The sequence below is a fragment of the Rhinolophus sinicus genome, chromosome 18 (assembly GCF_057876585.1).
Source record: "Rhinolophus sinicus isolate RSI-liver-muscle chromosome 18, RSI-T2T, whole genome shotgun sequence".
NCBI classification, from domain to species: Eukaryota; Metazoa; Chordata; class Mammalia; order Chiroptera; family Rhinolophidae; genus Rhinolophus; species Rhinolophus sinicus.
Window position 1 is genome coordinate 58,230,365 of NC_142518.1, and position 15,895 is coordinate 58,246,259.

At 32.6% G+C, this 15,895-nt stretch overlaps 1 protein-coding gene across 5 annotated transcripts in view; it reads left to right on the forward strand.

Annotated features, from left to right (window-relative positions):
* Positions 1-15,895, forward strand: part of PCDH11X (protocadherin 11 X-linked) — an 800,197-nt gene that overhangs the window by 96,996 nt on the left and 687,306 nt on the right. The window lies entirely within an intron of this gene.

A 15,895-nucleotide genomic window follows, 5' to 3' on the forward strand; every position in this document is an offset into this window, starting at 1 on the left:
TTAAATTATTTTCGGTTGAAGTAAAACTTTTCAGAATCTATTGATTCAACAAGGGATCAAAATGATCAGATTTTGCAGAAGTATACAAATACATACATGTACTCATTTTAAGTTTGGTAGAAAATGAGAACAAATAACTCCTGATTGCAGGGAAATTTAGTCACAATGATGATTATAATAGGGCCAATATTGTCTGTAGATGGCAGCATGACACTTCTTGCTAGAGAATATACTGGACAAACTCCAAAATAAAGGGTCATGGCACTGTCCTCGGTACCATGGTGTGCACGAGGATCAGAACAGTCAGGGCTAGATAGATACATCACAGAAAAGCATTTTAAAATATGATAAGGAGGTGTTGAGAATTCCAGCTTCACTTGGGAAAATATGTCTGCCCAAGATACTCAAATAACATCAAGATATTCTCCCTATCCACCATGCCCCCAAACCCCACAATGAAAACAGTGTCATTTTCAGATTAGGAACTCACCATTATTCTGGTTCATAAAATCTATATTCACACAATGTAACAGGAATAGGATTAGAAAAATGAAGTCTTGCTACTCACTATCATCTTCAAGCCAGAGAATGAAATATATATGAGATCTTTATTTTAGATATTTATTTAAGTATTTGCATATTTCTGCAAGGTATTGAGAGCTTTTCAGGATACATTCTTAAAAGATAATGGCTTTTGGAAAATGAAATATGTCTGCTTCCTCTAATGGGCCTGAAGGAAAATATGTGCATATGAAGACCCAGGAAATCTGTGTACAATAATTTAAAACCCAACAAATTTATGAAAACAAAAGTTTATATCGTGCTTTTTATCTGTATTCCATGGAGAAATAAATAAAAATTTGTCTCAAAATTCATAAGTAAATTAAATGATTTAAATCAAGTCATTTCCTCAATAAAGTCAAATGATGGAATTTATCTACTCTTTTTTTTTCTCAAAGTCATGCCATATTTTGCCTTTATTATTTTGTCTGTGTAACTCTTTAAAAGGTACTCTTCTCAGTTTCAGTGAATGAAAGATTTTGAAATCTATTCAGGGTTAATAAAACTGTAGTAATGTGAAAGTCAGTATAGGTGTCCTCTCACCAAAGTTGGAGATATTAAAGAAGCCTATCAGGATTCAAAATAACAATGAAAATAATTTACCATATTTTAAGAAATGGTTTTACAAATCCAGGTCATTGAAGGACATGCATAGTTAAATTATACATTAACATTAACTCTTCTCTCTTAAGCACACAGTGAAGGTAAGATACTAATTCAATTGCAGGTGTGTTTTTTTACTATACGTTCATAGCTATGCTATTGCAAATGATAAAATAGAACCCTACTCTCTTTGTAGAGAGTTTCTGTTATGCTTTGAATGAGTTAGAGGACAGTGGTCATTTGTACAATTCCAATGAGCCCCATGTTTTCCTACTTCAGTGGATTTTAGATGGGTGACAAACATAATAGATGCCTAACATTTCCTCAGCATGTGTTTCTGTTTCTATGTAAACATTGAAAAGGGCCCTCTCATTTTCTGATTTTTGTTGTTATTATTCTGTTTATTGGAAACGTTTCTCAACAGAAAAGCATCCTTTATGAATAACACTATATGTTTGTTGTATATCCTAATAGCACTTTCCCTTGGACTAAAACTGTGACTTGCTTAAAAACGTACACAAAGGTTGAGGTTTGTGAATTGCACTTGCATATCATTTTTAATAGATTGGCTCATGAAGTTTGTTAAAAGAGCAAGTTCTGGTTTCACCTGTTTTCGAAGGCATGGAGATATCCGATCAGATAGACTTATTTTACTTGAGCATACAGGTCTGGCAATTAAGTTCGCAAACTCATCCTAGAAAAAGTGCTACATACCTCATTGCTGAATATCGCTGTGGACACCTTCGAAGTACTCCCCTTGGGAAGCTATGCACCGATGCCAGCGCCTAGTCCACCTTTCAAAGCTAGTTTGGAACTGTTTTTCTTGAATGGCCATCAGAGTTGTCGTCATATTACCCTTGATGTACTGAATGTCATCAAAATGTCTTCCTTTCAATATTTCCTTTATCTTTGGGTAAAGAAAGAAGTCATTGGGGGCCAGATCAGGTGAGCAGAAGGGTGTTCCAATACAGTTGTTTGTTTACTGGCTAAAAACTCCCTCACAGACAGTGCCCTGTGAGCTGAATTGTTGTGATGCAAGAGCCATGAATTGTTGGCAAAAAGTTCAGGTCTTCTAACTTTTTTGTGCAGTCTTTTCAGCACTTCCAAATAATAAACTTGGTTAACTGTTTGTCCAGTTGGTACAAATTCATAATGAATAATCCTTCTGATATCAAAAAGTTAGCAACATCGTTGCAACAAAGTTCGCGAACTTCATTATCAGACCTCATATATAGTAAGCAAAGCATGGATGGAAGAAAATATTGAAATATTTTCCAAATACCTTTCTCTTTTTATTTATTTTTGATATTTTGTAATCTTTAATAAGTCAATAAATTTAATGTTTTTCCATGATGGCATTTTTTATTTTTTTTTAGCCAAGGGATACTTTCCTAAACACAGGACAAATAACTTCATGAGATAGGCAAAATATGAAAATTAAATTGTAATGAGATTAAGTTTTTGGTTATCATTAAATTTTTATTAGCTAAAAAGACTATCTTAGAATCAGTGAGTTATCAGATGACTTTTTCTATTTTTTCACATCTTAAAATCAGGTAAATTATATGTTTCGTGTCTTTGGTTCACAGTTGGTTCAGATTAATTACTAAATATTTTCTGGATGCGAATTGGTGAACTTAGGCAGATTAATACGATACTAAAAAAACTGGCTCCTTATATTTTGTGCTACATTTGCAATGTTTTTCACCCTTTCTATGCACTCTTTTAATTTCTGATTAATGCCCGGAGTGGCGTCCTGTATTCACTGATGTTGCACAATGTGAACAAGATGAGTGATAAATAAAATGAAAGAAAAATTCATTGTTTCTTAAGGAAATTCTGACAGTGGAATAAAATATTACTGTTAGCAGAAGGCAGAAATATTCCAATTGATTTTAAACAAAGTAAAAAATATATTTTAAAAGGGGGAGTTTAAGGTTATTTTTACATTTAGTTTTTTTACTCATCCAAAAATGAAAATGAAGAAATGAAATGGTTCTATTAGGCTGTAAGTTATGAGGGGATTTATCAGATATTTAATGTTTTAAAAGGTAATCAAATATTTTCTATGTTTTTTTATGATTCTGGTATTCAGGAAAAATATGGAACATTTATTAGATAGAACTCTCTCTTTTGGAAAAAAAAGGCATTTATACGTGGGGAATATGATGCTCCTCTTTGGTAGAAATTTTTAAAAATATTCTGGAAGGCATTTTTGTATATATTGTAGTAGAAATGAAAAACGTGAAATTATAAGGTTACTCTACAATTTACCTTCAATTAACATCTTTCAGAGCAAGCAGATAGCATTTGGTTGGTATGACTCTAGGAAAACAGTATCACTATTTTAGAATCAGTTTTTATAATTGTTTTATAAAAGAGATATACTGCCAAAACCATGTCTTGCTTAACACAGCTCTCCCATTAAAATAATATGAATCCTATACACTTGAAAAATAGAGGAAAATAAGGGCCTTCTATGTACCAGTCACTATCTTAGACATGTATTTGAGGTACTTCATTTCTAAAAAAAAAAAAAGAAGAAGAAGAAAAGAAAAAAGAAAGAAAGAAAGAAAAAGAAAACAATAAGCCTAACAAATTTATGTGATGAGAGTTGGAATAGAGTTGCAGTTTCAGAAACGAGGTAAAACAATGGTGGAAGGTTTGGATGGTTATAATTCATGGAAGTAACCATGCCTGTAGGTATTATACATGGATTCAAAATGGTAACAGGAGTCTGCATTAGATTGAATAGGATTGGTATTCACTACTGTTAAATTCATTAACTTTGATTTTGTGCATCTATATTTTAGTAATTTGAATTTTGTCCATGTAGCATGCTTGGCAACTAAGACTCCAAGAACACAGCCATCTGATTTTGATAATGTGTTATTTTTCTTGTCCTAGACTGATTCCAGGACATCAACTATTGAAATCTGCAGTGAGATATAAAGCTTTCTAGGAACAGCATAATTTCATTCCCCTTCCAAAAAATTCCAGTGATTTGTGATTTCAAAATTTGGCTAAGATCATTAATTTTCTAATTTGGATTTTCCATTATCAAGGCAAGCAAAACAAAAAGTACCTTTTAAACCCCACTGAATCTTATGCTTACTTTAGCTGTAATCTCCCAATCAAAATTTAAAATTTGTGGAAGAAACAGTGTAGTGTAATAAATGAGTTTTATCATGCTGTTTCTCCCTTTGCTTCCTCTGAATGTGAACAATTGTGATGTAATATAATGTTATCTTGGTTTACAAACTGATGGTTAATATTTCAATCATGAAACATGGAATTACTTGCCCTGTCTGATTGCTGAAGGGATTAAACATCATCTCGGGGAGTTTGGAAGTGAAGCTGAACTATCCAAGCTACCCTTTGAAAGGTATTCAGGGCAGGAGATTGTTTTAAGACCAAAACAAACAACAACAAAAACACTTCAATTTGTTTTTTTGTTTTTTTGTTTTTTTTTTTAATATTCACTAATATAGTGTTGCTGAGAAAATTATAATTACCCATCATTCTGTTTAAAAGTTGGATGATATAAAATAATCTTACTGGATTTTTATATTTATTGTAATCATGTTCCAATCCTTTAATCATTGAAAAAATGTTTTTGTTGTAATCATGTTTCCTTTTTCTATAAATACTGAAGTTATTTTTTATTTATCAAAAGGAGAATGTAAAGTTCTTTATACTCCCTCATATTTTGAAAAAAAGTATTGATATTTCTCGTGTAATGAAACATAACCCCAGTCATATGAGAGTAGAAACAAGGATTCAAACAGTATATTTTAAAAGATTTTATCAATTTTGAAACTCCCTAGGAAAATATAAGGTACTAGAGTCACATCTAAATAGATCTATTTTATTTATCTGGCATTAAATTACTGAATATATTTCATTGCTTTGAGTAATTTTGCCTTTTAAAATTAACTTATTTTGCATAGTATGTCGATTAATTCATTTCCTACACAAATGACTGAATGCTTCAAGTAGGACGTGAATTATATTCTATTGAGGAAAAAATGATGTGTCCAATCTTCCCCTGTATTCTTTAACCTGCTTATGACTTACTAACACTACTAACAGAATTAAAAACAAAACAAGAAAACATGATTTCTTGGGACATAAAGGGAGTATAAACGACCCTTATAATCAAGACATAATATATATGTTTCTTAGATTTTCATTCAAATGCTTTATTGTATATCATTTTACCTTGCAAAGTGTGAATAGGATTTGGTCAATTATGCATGTATATAAAATTAGTGTATTATTTGATGTATTATTTGATGTGTTCTTTGATGTAAAGTTCTTTAGAAGTTTATGCTCTATTTAGCATTTCAAGTTAGTTTAGTTCCTGCATTTTTGATAGACAGGTAATATTTTAACAGGTTTCTGTTAAAATTTAGTATTCCCATTTACTCAATTCAGAATTCTTTGTACCTACAATAATATCAGGTTCCTTGAACATACTTCCTATCTGGCTTTTTAAACATTACTCAGTTAATTATATTGACTGTGAGTGTAACATGTATTGGTAATGAGAAATGTCATATAGGTTACAATATTGTCTTACATAGTACTTATAAAGAACTGTTGTAGAAAAATACTTTAAATTAAAACTTACTTTTGTGAAAGTTACTCACATAGAATAACTTTATAATAGTATAACTTTATACTTCCTTTTCCACTTTTTTCTGATAAACAAAGTATTTCAAGCTTAATTCTAATCATTCCATGGAATGTCAAAACAGAGCCAACTTATTACACCCCTAGAGTCAGTGGCCTGCAGGTACCAAGATATACTAAGTAAAAGTAGGAGTTTCCAAAATCCATTGTCTTGATTAAATTGTGAATAAAATGATGCCCAAGAAAATGAAGCAGTACTTCAAAGTCCCATAATAAACTACTGTGGTTTCATCACCATTTGAAGATGTATTATTATATAAATGAATTTTAATTCCTTGTGTCGTGACCACCCGGGTTTCTAGTTTTCTGCACACTGTGAGCTAAGGGAGAATACCTCATTTTTATTCCACTTCAGTGACACTTGAAATATGACTGTAATAAGAAAAACTCTTAATCACTCTTCTGTATATATCAAGATGAAAATGTCTTGAAATAGTTATCCAGAATTTCTAAAACTACATTCCTCAGTAGTTTCTTGGGTGTCGTCTTTGCAGAAGATGAAAATAGAAACTTTGTTGTTAAAACTGTGACTCCATTTCTCAGACTATAACTTCTATGAGAAAGGAACTTTTAAATTGCTTTATTTCCTGCTCTTTGAGGCTAAAATGTTTACCCATATAAACCAAGGACAATTGAGATTTAACCATAATTAAAATGGGTTATATATGAAAATTGATTCTGCTTTTGCTTATTAACAACCCTTGTTCATGCTTGAGGAAATAATATTACCATTTGAGAACAATATGGATGGCCTTGAAACTAGTTTTCCATAAAAGCCTTTGAGAACAAAACTATATTTTCATACTTGATTCCCTCTTATGAATTGATTTGGTAGCATTTTTAATTCAATTATCATTACATGTTTGGCTTACCAAGTTTCAGATATCTTATCTTTGTGTTGGCATTAATGGACTCCTGGAATATTCCCAATGAATTGTCCTCTATGGCTCTCTAGTTCTTATTCTCGTCAGTGAATAAAGACAGAAGGAAAGCAAATCTTAAGAGTCGTAGTCGTCACAGATTTTTAAAAACGAACTTTTAGTGAACTTAGTCTATTGAAAAATAAGTAGACTATCTAAGTGATGAACTACACTCTACTTTATATTTTCATCCCTGCAAGCATTCAAAAAAGTATTATTTTCTTTTGATTAAAATACATAGTGCATAAATTTTAAAAAGTGATGAAATACATTCCATCTTTTTACTTTAATATTTAAAGTTTCTTGTTATAAGTAGTATATTCAAGCCATTGCATTTCTTAAATTATTTTTATTTTCAATGATTTAAATTTTAAAATGTATGAACAATTTTAATTCTATTATTTAATGTTTTATGTATTCATCTTCTGTGTGTTTTTTTTTTATTGTTGACTACCCTGTCTACATTATCAATGGGAATGCATATACTTTAGAATAATTTTTAAAAGTTGAATTTAGATTCAATCAATCAACCACAATTTTGCACAATATTTTTACTCATCTTTTTATTTCAACACAAAATAACACTGCCTCACTTTACTATTTTATTGCCTGCACTCACCATGGTTTAATTAGAATTTTAAATTGTGTGTCAAGCTAGGTATGATATGAAGCCCGATCTCAACAGAAATGCTACAAGATAAGCAGATCTTAAGAAATCTTACATGAACTTAAATCACACTCTGTAAATACTTCTTATAGGTGCTCTTGTGTAATAGATATGTTTTCTTAGATTTTGTGAAGCTTTGTTTTTGTCTATTTTAAATATTTAGATTTAGGTTTCTAGCATATTCAAAGGTGCTGTGTTGTACATAATTGCTATTTTTAAAAAGATATATTGTGCAATTTGTTTTTTCATGTATTATGGGTGTTTATACATGACATCCATGGTTTCATGGAGCTTTTAGAATTTGAAGTAGACTTTTTAAATTATAGAGTAGTGAAAGGACTTTATTTTTATTGCATATGCTATAGACATTTGTTGTGAAAACATTTAGGAAATTGTAGTTAGAGTTTAGGTGAACACTTTTAAAATTACTCAACTTTATTTCAAGTGATATCAGTACCTTCTTCCTTATAACTCACTTAGTAACTTTGTTTAAAGGCTCTATAACCTTTGGAAGTGGTGCACTTTAAAATTACAGAATTATTCTGTTCTTTTATATTACAAACTATACATGCAAAAATTTTTACACATGGTGATAACTGACATATCTATTGTGCAGCTGGTTTATTTTTATAGATGTGTGATTGGACAAATTCATGCGATAGTATAGTTCGATGAGCTGAAAATGTAATACAGAGGCCTACTACATATCTCCACCAGGAGACATGATCAAATGAATATAATTAATAATGAAACAAAGCTCTAATTTAAGAGCTCATAAATTAGTTTTCCAGAATCCATACAGCTGGATTTTTGTGTGTTTTTCCCACCCTGGATATGAGACCAGGTCTGTGTTTACATACCAAAGATTTTCTTTTCTTTAATTTTAATTATTTCAAAGTTGTAACACTGAACAACTATTTGAGTTGCATGTTTGGATTACTGAAAATACTTTTGTATAAAGTGACAATGTTTATGATCAGTTCTCTTTATTATAATGTATCATTAAAATGGTAATCTATATTGATTTTGAAGTTGAGGTTAGAACAAATATGTGATAAAACAACTAAATACATTTTAAAATTTATTTTATGGATTTCTGAAAATAATAGTTTTCACCAGTTGCATATTTGTTTACTTCTACCTACCACCAAATAGAGTAAAAGAAGTATTACTTAAAATTTTATCTAATTGAGTATCTAATGACAATTTAGAGCTTATGTTTCATTATTAATTATATTCATTTGATCATGTCATTGAGAACTACGCATTGGGTGCCTTTTTTGCAGAAAATTCTATACGTTATTTATCCTGTTTAGATTGAATAATTACTTTTTTTTCACACAATACAGTTAGTTACTCAAGAAAAGGTGCTGAGTTCTCTTCCAGATAGGTATTATGGCTTTGTCTACATGATGCTGAAACATCTGGTGGCAAAATACAATTTTTCATTAAACATGGGGCTATTTTCTCTACCTGACAAAATGGCTTGACCTTATAAAGACACAAACTTTATTTAATACTACAGAATAATAATATAATTGTTTCATTTTACATAGATAAAAAGAGTTTGACATGCTATATGAAGATATCATATAGAATCAAGAGTAACTGGTAACATTTAATAATGACATTTCACACGGTGTTACAATTCAACTTTACATATATAAATTTTAGTTATTTATAAGACTATGTACACATTTATTTAAAAATGAACACAAATTATTGAAATGATGAGGAATGTACAATTAAGTCTTTTTAGGTGTGAGAATTGAAAGAGAAACATACTAAACTCTAGAAATTAATATACTTAATTGTATGTCTAAAGAAATTTTAATTTGATGTTTAAGTAATTCTAATATAGTGGGATTAAAATGGGTTACTGTAGGTATAAGCACACATATGTTTGCATATTTATGTTTGTCAAATTTCTAGCAAAAAATTGATGTAAACTTGAATCTAAAGACAACTTCTTTAAAGATTACACATCTACATTTACAATGTTATTCTCTCTCCTTTTAAACTGTTATCCCTCACTTCCAAATTATAATCATTCTGCATTTCTTATCTCATCCTACACATCAACATTCATTTCATAAAGCTCCTGTCATATTCAGTGCATTTTGAATAAGTGCTTATGTGTTTTCTTACTTTTAATATTTTTTTTTGTCTTTCATGTAACTGCAATACTTCTCTTCATAAAAGTTCTCTGTTTTCTGAATGATCACAGATCCAGTAACATTAAATTATACATTAAAATTTTAAATTGATTTTTCCTATGTAAGTACCAGTGCATAGTCTACTTCTTTGCCACAGAAAAAAAAGCTAATATAAATTTTTCTTCAGTAATAGTCAACTTCTGCTCAGTTGGTATAACTTAAACATGTACAAAATAATCCATTAAAATAATCATCTAATTTTTGCATTAATACCTTATTTAATTTTAGTAACTATGAAACCAAAAAAGAGATAGGTAGTGCTTTGTTAGTGTCTGTACAATGTCAGATTGTCATTTTCATGTCTCCAAATTTGTGTGTTTAAGTTTCCATTAAAAGGCTAAGATATAGATTTACCGTGAGCATATACATGCATACACACTTATATATGTATATACACACATGCATTTTTATAAACAGCTCAATGTGAACTATGGATTGACATAATCATGGAAATGTTTATGAGGATAGGTTCAGTATTCAGATTAGTCGATGTGTACAATTTATTATCACTTTTCTTTCTGAGTGGAGCTAATACTAAGAATGATAATTGAAGAAAAACTCTAACATCAAAGTTGTGAAGATTTGCAATACAAGAGCTTTCACCACAGTCGTTTTGAAAATTTGGTTTTGCTTTGTTATTTGTGGCTGTAATTTTAAAAAAGAATAAACAGTTTTTTGTGTGAATACTCATATATTAGAATGAACATTATAGAGCATCTTTCAACTGGAATATGTATAGATACTAACATTGGTTGTATTTGATGTAATGTCAGTGCATTAAGTGTGTGTAATCTGTATTAAGCAAAATACTTATAAATAAAAATTTTTCTGTATTGCAATAACATATCCTCTGATATTTTTTGAAGCACTTTTGTCAGCAGGTGCTACCAATTTCTTTAACATTATCAAAGATCCTAAAATAACTTAGCACATTAACGTCCTACAATTAATTTCAAGGGATATCTCATCATCTGTGTTGCATTAACCAGAACTCTATATATTGGCATTCCTGTTGACCAACATTGGGAGGTAACAATTAACCCAAAGCAATGAATTAAATAGAAGTGACTCATATTTACTAAAGTTTTAGTACTGCGCATTTTATTGTACTCAAAATATTTGAATATTGATAATATGCTATCATTTATTAACCACTGTATTTCATAGAACATGCTAGATAATGCAGATTACCTTGCATTGATAATGCTAGATAATGCAGATTACCATGCAAATGAGATTAGTTAAATATGTCTCAAATTCCTACTATGAGCAAAGCAATGTGTAGAATGATTGTGATTATGGTGATGAATGAAGTATGGGAGGGAGGATGTGTGACCACCAAAGTCCTCCCCTGGTTGCTACTAGTGTAAAAAGCCCACCACCCAAGGAGTTTAACTGAATGTATATTCCAAAAATTGTTTCATTTTCTCCAGTGCAGAAAATCCCTGAGTATACAATGTTAAAAAAAAAAAAAAAAATTAAAAGAAAAAATAAAAGCACATAAAAGTGACAAAATAGAAAAACCTCATTTTCTATCATAATGATTAGGGGTGTGTGTGTGTGTGTGTGTGTGTGTGTGTGAATATTGCTAGTAATTTACGTCACAAGTATGTATTAGGAACTCTCCAAGTTTCTTGAAATCTGAACTGAGCAACCATTGTACCTAACCCATTTCAGGAAGCATCTTCAAGTCATCAACATGTTCCTCAGTCACATCCAAGTAGCAACCAAATCCTCTTGATCTTGCCTCTAAAATACCTCTGACGTGTCCCTTTGCTGCTTACTCATTCAGCTCTTCATCATAAGTTACCTGTTCCACTACTGACAGGTTATTCTTCTTCCTACTTTCATTTGTCCAAATCAGTTTGTACCCTGTACCCAAAACACTTTCTAAATCACAGATTTGATCAAGTGAAGCCTATGACGGAAAAGCTTCCATGTCTTTCCCTGTTGCATACAGCATAAAATATTTATTACTGCATTTTTCAAGGGATTTTACAATTTTAACCAGGCCTACTTGTTCATCCTTATCTCCTACTACTCCATGCACCACACATTTTTGTCACACCTACTACTCCTTGTACCTTGACCATGCCGTGAAATTTGATACTTCCATAAACTTGAACAATTTATCAGAATTATGCTGAGCACTTCCTTTGGTTAAGCCACTGATGTGAGGACAACAAAAATAACTAAACCATGGTCAATGAGATAGAAGTGCACATGTGGAAATAAGGCAAGAGAATAGACACTTTTAATAAAAGAATGCTACCTGTGATTCTATTAAAAATAAAAGAAGCCTGGATGGTATCCTTTTTCATCAATATATTTCCTATTTCTTAACATTAACCTTACATAATTCTTGTAAAATTTAAAACCTCAAGTAAATGACTAGGTCACATAACCTTTTAAACATTAGTTTCTGGAAACTATTTCCAGAAAATTTATGTTGCATCATTTTTCTTCATTAATCTTAGAAAGATTTTTAAATATTTACCTTAGATATTTTAATCCTTGTTACATTTCCTGTCAGTGAGTTTCACTTGAAATAAAAAATATTCAAAGGAAAAACTTAACCCATCTGATGATCTTGATCCAGTACCTCTACAAAGAGACCAGAAGAGAAATCTAAGATGGCAAGTACATAAACACTGTGCCTGCGTCCTTCGGAGAACACATCAAAATTATCACTAAATTGCAGAACAATCAATCTGGAAAACTCTCTGAAGTCTAGCCGAACAGAAGTCCTATGACTACAGATATAAAGAAGCCATATCAAGACTGGTTGGAGGGGCAGAGTTGCTGAATGTACCCAAATCTCCCTGTGGCAGTTGAAAACCGGAGGGATATCTTGGCTGCAGAGGTTCCCCCTGGAGAAATGAGGGACCCCAGCTCCCCACACCAGGTTCTCCAGCCCAGAGTACTGGTGCTGAGACGAAGAGCCCCCACAACATCTGGCTGTGGAAAAGAGTGGGGATTCCAACTGGCCAGGTGAGACAGAAACCTGTGGAAAACCCAAATGTCATCTTAAAGGGCCCACTCACAGTCTCATTCGCTCACAGGCACTTACCTTGGGCTCTGGTGGAAGGACAGTGACTCAGGAGGGATCGGAGACACAAGGGGAGAGGGGTGCAGACTGAGGAGTGTTGGCATTTTCCTGGTGAGTTGTCCTCCTGTGCAGCCAGCAGGCAGGCTCCATCTTTCCTGTGTTGAGCCTACCAAGTCTGGCGAAATTTGAATCTGATTGGCCTGGTGAGCTCTGCTGCTCTGCCCTGCTGACTCACTGGTACCCTGCCTTACCGAACTTGGGCACCACCAGAGGTACTTACTCCTTGAGCAGACAGCCCCTCCCACATTGCACTATTTGTTGGAAAACTGTCAGAGTCCATGGCCCTCAGGTGGGTGGTGTCTGGGCTCGGTGTGCTCTGAAACTTTTGCTACATCGAGGGGACATGAGCATTCATAAGTTCATTGCAGCATTGTTTACGATGGCCAAGATGTAGAGGCAGCCTGGGTGTCTGTTGATGGAAAAATGGGTAAAGACAAGGTGGTACATATGTACAATAGAATATTGCTCTTCCATGAAAGAGAATGGGTTCTTGCCATCTGGGGCAGCATGGATGGGCCTGGAGGGAATTGTGCTGAGAGGAATAAGTCAGACAGAGAAAGACAGATGCAATGTGATTTCACTTGTATGTGAAATCTAAGAACAAAATTAACAAGCAAAACAGAAGCAAACTCATAGATGCAGAAAACAATTTGATGATTTCCAGATGGGAGAGTGGGTTGGGGCTGTGGGTGAAAAAAGGGGAAGGAATTAAAAAGTATAAATTGGTTGTTACAAAGTAGTCATGGGGATGTAGGGTATAGCATAAAGAATATAGTCAATAATATTGAAATAACTATGTATGGTGTCACATGAGTACCTGATTTGTTGTGGTGATAGATGGGAAGGGGTTAAGGGCGGGGTGAAAAAGGTGAAGGGATTAAAAAGTACAAGTTGGTAGTTACAAAATAGTCATGGGGATGTAAAGTCAAGCATAGGGAATATAGTCAATGATATGGTAATAACTATGTATAGTGCCAGGTGGGTACTAGACTAGTCAGGGGGATCGCTTCTTAAATGATATAAATGTCTAACCACTATGCTGTACACCTGAAATTAATATAAAATAAGATTGAATATCAACTCTAATTGATAAATTTAAAAAGGGGAGGGAAAGGGAAGAGGAATAAGAGGTCCAAATTTCCAGGTATAAAACAAATAAGTCATGGGGATGTAATGTACAGCATAGAGAATATAGTCAATAATATTGTGATAGCATGGTACGATGTCCTATGGTTGCTGGACTCATAGTGATCCCTTCTTTAGGTCTATAAATGTTTAATAACTATGGTGTACACCTAAAGCTCATATAATATTGCATGTTAGCTATATTTTTAATGCAAATCTTAAAAAAGAGAGAAACCAGAGGACCACATACTGCTTTTAGGCATTTTAGCAAAAGAAACACCGACCGCAGTGTAACATTTCTTCAAAGAAAAAATATGGCAAGGAAAAAGTGTTCTTGTCTTCAATATAGGAAGATTTTTCATAGTGAATCATAACAAACAGATATGGACCATGCTGGTTAAAATGTGCTTGTATATACGTAAATATTGTCACTGAAGTACTGAGATGATATGGTCATCCTGAATACTAGAAATCATTTTATCCCTTTATGCTGAAAAATCAAAGTTATCAATTGTGTGAAAACAGGAACAGATGGAGAAAACCATGGGATACCAAATATAGACTATGTCCAAATTATAACATGGTTGATTTACCCTGAATATTTCAAAACCACATATCGCTATTCAAAACAGTGTGTGTGTGTGTGTGTGTGTGTGTGTGTGTGAGAGAGAGAGAGAGAGAGAGAGAGAGAGAGAGAGAGAGACAGAGAGACAGAGAGACAGAGAGACAGAGAGAGAGAGAGAGAGAGAGAGAGACAGAGAGAGAGAGAGACAGAGAGAGAGAGACAGAGAGAGAGAGAGAGAAAGAGAGAGAGAGAAATGTATATATCTTTAAGGAATGTACTTCTTGGCACACATACTCAAAGCAAATATACCACCTGCCTCCTAGAAATAGATGAGATAAAAATAAACAACATAGTTCTTAAATTACCCTTTTTTTTTTCTGTCTTTATTATGACAGAAAAAGTCTTTTTAAGTTGTATGCAGGAAATATCCTTGGAGATTGGGGTTTTATTTTGGTTAGTTTCCCTTTCATATCTTTGCTAAATAGTCTTATATCAGGAGGCTGGAACATCAACATTACTATAAAACATTTCCGTATAACCTAATGATAGTTTACAGAAATTCATTACTCATTTTACCATTTTTAGTGCAAGGAATGAACATCATCTTGAGTAGGGAAATAATGTTCATTTAGCTCAGTTATAATTATTGATAATTTGCCAACCATCCCAGATTGGGAATATAAAGCCATTATAAAGGGGTGATAAAGAGGAAAATTGGATATAAAGACAAGGCTAAGAACTCAGTAACAGGAAACCCTTGTAAGAGCAGTACATTGCCACGTTTATAGTGAACAAACTTTCCCTCTTATTTGTATGGTTTTTAAAAAATATTTTTGAAGTGCTTCTATCAGGGCAGTAGGAGGGTTATCATTCATAAGGTGAAACCCTTCTTGTTATTTTTTAATCTGATAGAGCAAAAAAGTATTTTTTAACTCTGATTCTTTTCTTAGAAACAATCCTATCTAAAATGAATCTAACTTCCCATAGCTATATGCCAAATCTGCCTTAACTCTATTCCTACCACAAGTGTCTTTGTGCTTGTGTGTGAAATTTCAAACTTCATGGTGTATTTTGGTTTTTGTGGAGAAAAAATTCATATCGTTTTTCATATGAAAATCTAAGAGAAAACTGAAAATAGACATGTCAACATTTCTTCTTTAGGTTGGTGTGGCATGTGGAATGTGTGAGAACGCCAGGTTGACTACTGTATATGGTCATAGGAGTTATTGGACCTGTTGAGAGAGCCTTGTCCTCAACACATAAAGGAAATATGCTGTAGGTTAGGCCTCCATATTCTCTGGGCAAGTTTTGTGGCCTCATCTTCACATAGGGACAAGTGTCTTCTCTCTTATCTAATCTCTGTCAATCCAATAAGAAAAAGCATCAAGTTACCTAGACACTTTCTGGACAAGGTGGCTCTTTTACCCTAGAAAA